We start from the raw sequence: 7,303 nt of genomic DNA on the forward strand, positions 1-7,303 counted from the left end.
ATACTTAATGTATCTATGAGTTTAAGGAATATCCTTGTACAAATATAAAAGAAAGCCACTCATACAAAGTTAAAAATATCATATAAAGTTATATATCATAATCTCAATCATGAAATGAAATGTAATTTTTAAACTTAAGGAATATCCTTGTACAAATATAAAAAGAAAGCCACTCATACAAAGTTAAAAATATCATATAAAGTAATATATCATAATCTAATAGATAGACATTTTAATCCAACCTATGAAAAATTTTCAAACATGGTGTATCTATAAGTTTAAGCAAAATATGAGATTAAAATGGTCCATCTAAAAACGAGAGGGGAAGGGACTCTCTAAAAATGAGGACCAAAAAATAATAAATTATAAAATAATATTATAAATAAAATAATTATTAAAATATTATTAATGGTAAAATATTAATGGTGTATCTATAAGTTTAAGCAAAATATGAGATTAAAGTGGTTCATCTAAAAATGAGAGGAGAAGGAACTCACAAAATAGAAAAAAAATAATAAATTATAAAATAATATTATAAGTAAAATAATAATTAAAATATTAATAATGGTAAAATATTAATTATAAAACATTAATAAATTTTAAATATTATTAATATTAAAATAAATAGTTATAAATACAATAATTTATTAATTAATGTATTAATATAATAGAATTGAAATTAATATTATAAAATTAATTAATTAATAAATAAAATTTTAAAGATGACATATTGTCAAGTTTTACTAGCACAACGAGTTGAAGATGTGCCTTGTCATCAAGGCACCCCAGGACTAAATCTCATGGGGTGATTGTGCCCTATGCTAGAGGGAGAAGATATGCTAAAAAAACCTAGTCAGCTTAGGGTTGATGTGGCCCAAACCAGGTGCGATCCCTGAGTGACTTTCACAAATTAGATTCCCCAAATTAGATTCCCCTAAGTCTGGGCTCCTCAATCCACTCAGTGAGTTTGAGGAATTAGATACTGATAAGTCATGACTCCTCAAACCGGAAATTAAACCTCGAAAATCATAGACAACTTAGACAAACAAAAAAATAAAATATTAATATTATAATACTAAATATATATATATATATATAAATTTAGTTTTTCAAATTAAAAATTAAATATAAGAAATATATTATTAACTAATTATTAATATAACTGTAATTAAATTGATATTGTTAATATCAATATTAACAATATATTAATAAGAATATAAAAATAGAGGCACATATTTATAGGAATGTAAAGGCGTAGCAAATTAAGTTTAAGGTGGAAAACAGAGAATCATAAAGCCCGAAAAGGAGTTTGAAAAAAAAAAAGACTCAAGAAAAAATGGCATGAAAAAACAGGAAAATAGTCAAAATTATTGATTACCTTTAATTAGCTAATTAATAAAAACTATTTTTTGAGTAATCTCCAAACCAACGTCTTTACTAAGGTTTTCTCGGTGTCGTCTACCAGGCTTCCCTTAAGCAAAGTTTGTAGTAGTTTTTCTTTGACTAGGATTTGAGTCTCTTCAGCAATGGTTGAGATACGATTTTTTTTCAGATTTGACATGATTTTGAAGTATCTTTACATTTCTTTAATATAAAATAATACAAAATATCACTAAATTAATTATTTATACATATAAAATTTATAAAGTGGTTATCAACCTACCATGACCCTGTTCTTTGTTAAAGTTTCTTTTACATTATTAAAAGTTTTAATAAAATTTGGATACACCTTTTTATTTGGAATTTTAATTGTCTTATAACTAAGTTATAAGGAAGTTATTTTTATTTATTAAAATTTTATAGTAATTTGATCATTAAATTTCATATTTTTCAAAATCATAATAAAAGAAATATAAATATATAAAGTTTAAACCCATTTCATTTTTAGTAATGTAAATTATAAAAAATTTCTTATTTATATTAATATTTTATTTTATTTATAAAATTAATATTTTATTTTATTTTGTATTTCATTTTTAAAAGAAATATTATCTTTATTATTAATTTTTAATTATATAGTTTAAGTAAATGGAATGGTGAAAGGTATGTGATTTTTTTAAAAGGTTAGAAATTCAAATTAAGAGAAAAACAAAGTACCTAAAAATAGGTTCAGATTCATGTAGTAGAGAAGTGGAATTTAATTGTGTAGGTAGGGTCACTCATATGTCTATCCCAAAGATTTAAATTTTTTTTTTGAATAATGATATTAGAGTATTAATTAAAATATATAAAGAAAAGAAAAGATTAAGGTGAAAATTATCACTAGGTGATGATAATAATAATTTTCAGGGAAAAAAAATGTCTCCCTTTAAATTTTTTTACAAATTTTCCTCCTCTAGCATTATTTTTCAAAAAATTTCCTTTGTCATTAGGATAGGCAAAGTATCTATCTAGAAAGTGGAACCCTTCACCTTACATACACACTTAATTCCAAAAATCTATTTACAATATGAATAGCTATAAAAATTTGCATTCAAATATATTCACCTTCTTAAAATTTAGAGAATTATATACTAAAACAATTTAATGTTTTAGTTGTAACCTTGATTACCTTAAAGTGCATAACAAGACAAACATTGCAACTAAGGTTAATAATGATACTTTCTAAGATAGTGAATACATAAGAGTATCAATGATACTTTTTAATATATTGAATACAATTTGAGTAGTCTTAATGGTTAAGAGCATGTGTTTTCCTAAGAGGAAACCAGAGGGGTAGATTACCTTAAAGGCTAATGATGATACTTTCTAAGATATTGAATACATAAGAGTACAGATGATACTTTCCAATATATTGAATACAGTTTGTGGGCTTAATGGTTTGGAGGTGAGTCCCTTGTCCCACAAATAAGGAGTCTCATTCAGCAATTTGGTGTTTGGCTTGGTTGTGACCTTAAAATTGGATAATAATAATAACCAGCATAGATCCATATGGTTTAGATCCCTTGTCCCGCAAATAAAGAGTCTCATACACCAATTTGGTGTTTGGATTGCCCTGTGAATTTAAAACTGGATAAGAATAATGAGCATAGATCCATATTAAATACTGATCTAACATGAATTTTTCATGTTGAAATTTCTTTATAAACTGACATTATTTAAATGTTTTGTATATTTTTGTTTAACTTAAATTTTTTTATGTAAATAAGTAAAATTTCAACTTTAATAATTACACGTCATACTCATCATACTAAGCTATAGAATGATAAGCCTCTAAGCTCAATAATTAAATACATAAAAATACCAGTAGTACGCGATGAGTTACATGTCCTTCAATTGGCAATGTCTTCCGCAGCACACAATGCATAATATCTGAACCCTGCAACAGGAATGATTGGCCAGCTCTTCACCTAATGCGACAATCACCATTTAATCTCCTGCCCCATATTGTCGAGGTGAGATTTAATCCTGACAACAATATTATCGTTGCGTGTGCACTGTCTTATTCCCATCGTTTCAGCGCTGTAAGTTTGAAGGTCATATTCATGAGGAATTTGGAAACACAGGCATCCTGGCGTCCTGTTATTTTGTCGATCCCTACTACATTTTCTGTGTTTTTTAAAATTTTGATGACGGATGTCACTGTTTTGACTGTACTGAACAGTGAAAATATGTGGGTAGATTGTATCGCACCATTTTCATTAAACTATAAATAGTAACCGGTCAAAACTATATCAAGATATATATTAGGAGAAAACACGGCCACTCTGGCAATGCCTGCAATATTTGCCAACATTTTGTTTAAATTTGTTCCCTAAGCAGATATTTACAATTCCGGCCAGCATGGTTATAAATGTATGTGTCCAAATTGCTCAGCTTGCAATTCCGGAAAAATGTCGAAATTCAGACTGTTGTACGTATCGAGTTGTAGCATGGTCCAGAAAGGAAGACAGACTGGAGATGTTGTCAATGGTGCCATCATTCGTCTGTGGCCATATTCAGGTATAGGCGTCTGAAGCTACCGGCAATATCATCGCCTGTGAGTGTACCATCATGATTGGGTGATAATTTCCAAGTTATTTTTATGTCCAGCTTTATGGATGGACTGAATGATGTGGAAGTCCGGAAAAGTCTAATCAACAGTAAAGTGAAACAGGTCTGGTACTGGAAAACTTCACGATTCAGAAATTTTCTCTCTTTCTTTTTATCTTTATCATTATATTCATCTACGTTGAAATTGAGTATATATATATATGGTATAGCGTCCATTTTTTTAAATTGAAAATTTTTTATTCAATTTTTTTTCATTGTATTGAATTTGAATTTGAATTTAAATTCAAATTTTGAAATGAGGGGTGAGTCCCTCTAGAAATATATATTTACAGAAACAAGATTGAATTCTCAATCTTGCTTCTGTAAATATCTTTTTATTTTTATCATTATATTTATCTACGTTGAAATTTATCTACGTTGAAATTTATATATATATATATATATGGTATAGGGTCCATTTTTTTAATTGAAAATTTTTTATTCAATTTTTTCATTGTATTGAATTTGAATTTGAATTTAAATTTAAATTTTGAAATGAGGGGGTGAGTCCCTCTAGAAACATATAGCGGAGCAAGATTGATCAACAAATAAGCTGCAGGAGCAGTTGGAAACATGTATGGAGGGGTTTGAACCCGAGTGGGGAGGCCGCAAGCCGTTTGTCCTGACAGCCGGGGTAAATTCAAAATTAGTATTATAATTTAAAAATTGACCAAAAAAATATAAATTTGTCAGAAAAAGTTCAGCATGAGTAGTTAAAATTTAGCATAATCAAATTATATCTATATGTATGGGGATCAAATTAGAAGGAAAAAGGTTATTTCTCAATTTTGATGGTTAATTTGATTTTGTTATTTAACATTTGATGGTTAATTTGATAATTGTGTTTATTTCTTTTTTACTAGATTTTAATTATTATCACTATAATTTTTAGGTGTTTATTTACATAAACAATAATGGTGAGATTTGAAACTAATCTCTTTTTCAAATAACACTTTATTTTCACAATCATCTTCAATTAAGCTGACGCACTTAGTAACTAAATTATCTTTTTATTAAAAATAAATAAAAAATCATGTCTCTCTTATATAATATATTATTTATCATATTATATTAATGTGTAAAGAAGAATTTTATATTTAGATTTTTCTTTTTTATTTTTATTATTTATGTTTAATGTGTATATACATATAGGTGATACCGATTTATCATAATTCAAGTTTATATAAAAATTATATGAAAAGAATTCAGTAGGCCTTTTTATTTTTTCATACCGTGAACACCATCTTCCAACACAATAAATCTATTTGGTAACAAGTTTAACTATTCAAATAATTACAATAAAATTTCCAAACGTAATTAAAATATATTGTTGTTGTGCATAAATCACTAGATACATAGGTGGAGACATAAAAGAAAAGATTGTTAGATATTGTTCATGAATTAAAATAGTAAATGATTGATTTCAATTGGAATTTTTTATACTACCTGAATCATAAAATTGTTTACTATAACCAAATCATTTAATATTTAATGTCTCATAGTAGGATGTAATTTCAATAAATAGTTGATACATGTATACATGAATTTAATGTCAATATTATATTAATAACATTATTTTTTTTGAATTATTATAATATGGAGAAAATCATTATTATTATTATTATTATTATTATAAAATAAAAATAATACTAAGTAAAATTTATATTTTTTTTGGGGGTTAACAACCACTAGGAATTTGAACTACAAGCTTCGAGTAATTGATAAGATGAACGTTTTGAGAAAGGAGTTACTGAGAAGAAAAAGATATCATTCAAGTATTCTTGGGTTCTTGACAAGCCCAAGGCTGAACGTGAATGTGGTATCATAATTAATATTGTACTATGGAAATTTGAGACAATTAAATACTACTGCACTGTGATTGATGCCCATATCCATCATGATTTTATGAACAAAATGATTACTAGAATGTCTCAGGCTAACTGTGCAGTTTTGATCATTGACTCCACCATTGGAGGTTTTGAAATTGGTATCTACGAGGACGTCTAGACAAGAGAATGCCCTATTGGTATTCATCTTAGGAGTGAAGCAAATGATTTGTTGTCATAACAAGATGGATGCCACTACACCCAAGTACTCAAAGGCTCGTTATGATGAAATTTTGAAGTATCTTCTTATTTGAAGAGGGTTAGATACAACCCAAACAAGATTCCTTTTGTGCCTATTTTTGGTTTTGAGGGTGACAACTTGATTGACTATTCCACCAACCTTGACTGGTACAAGGGTCCAACACTCTAGGAAGATCTTGACTAGGTTTCAGAGCCTAAGCGTGCTTCAAACAAGCCTCTAAGTTTTCCTCTTTAGGATGTTTACAAGATTGGTGGTATTGGGACTATGCTTGTTAGTCATGTCGAAAGTGCAATCTTCAAGCCAGGTAAGATTGTTACCTTTGGTCCCACTGGGATGACCACTTAAGTTAAGTCTATTGAGATGTATCATGAAGCTCTTCAAGAGGCATTTCCTGGTGACAGTGTGGGATTCAATGTTAAGAATGTTGTTGTTAAGTATCTCAAGCGTAGTTTTATGGCATCTGATTCTAGGAACTATCCAGCAAACGAAGCTGCCAACTTTACGGCACAAGTTATTACCATGAATCATCCAGGATAGATTGGAAATGGTTATGTCTATGTTGGATTTCCACACTTCCCACATTTTCGTTAAGTTTGTTGGGATCATGACCAAGGTTGGCAGGCATTCTGACAAGGAATTGGAGAAGAAGCCCAAGTTCCTTATGAATGGAGATGTTGGGTTTGTCAAGATGATTCCAACCAAACCCATGGTTTTCGAAACCTTTGCTGAGTATCCTCCATTGGTTCATTTTGCAGTGAGGGACATGTGTCAAACAATTGTTGTAGGAGTCATTAAAATTGTTAAAAAGAAGGAGCCTAGTGGTGACAAGGTCACCAAGGAAGCATCGAAAAAGAAGTGAATGTTCCGGCAAAGTGATTGGGAATGGAGAATTTTGTGTTGCATTTTGTGTGCTTGCATGATTCTTATTTTCCTGATAATATGTTAGTAGAGTTACTTTTTCAAATGCAGAATTGGGTTCTTGATTGGTAGTGGCATCACGTACATTATTTTCTAGTAAATACTATTTAATGGTTTAGGGTAAGTTGATTTAAGATTTCATATTTGTGGGCAAATCATATGTTTGTCTACACTGCTAGAAAATCTATGATGTTGAATTAAGGGAAGAAGGGTGTTAAGTGTTGGAAACTAAATTACTACTAAGAGGGGGGCGGGGGGGGAGAAA

General features: G+C 28.9%; 1 pseudogene; it reads left to right on the plus strand.

The window, feature by feature from the left end:
- The first annotated feature begins 3,833 nt into the window (after positions 1–3,833).
- Positions 3,834–6,979, plus strand: LOC149261825 (elongation factor 1-alpha pseudogene; annotated as a pseudogene).
- The last annotated feature ends 324 nt before the right edge of the window (positions 6,980–7,303 follow it).

This window comes from Pinus tabuliformis, chromosome 6, assembly GCF_031772625.1.
Source record: "Pinus tabuliformis cultivar Carrire ecotype Pingquan chromosome 6, CPIR1, whole genome shotgun sequence".
In the NCBI taxonomy this organism is placed as follows: Eukaryota; Viridiplantae; Streptophyta; class Pinopsida; order Pinales; family Pinaceae; genus Pinus; species Pinus tabuliformis.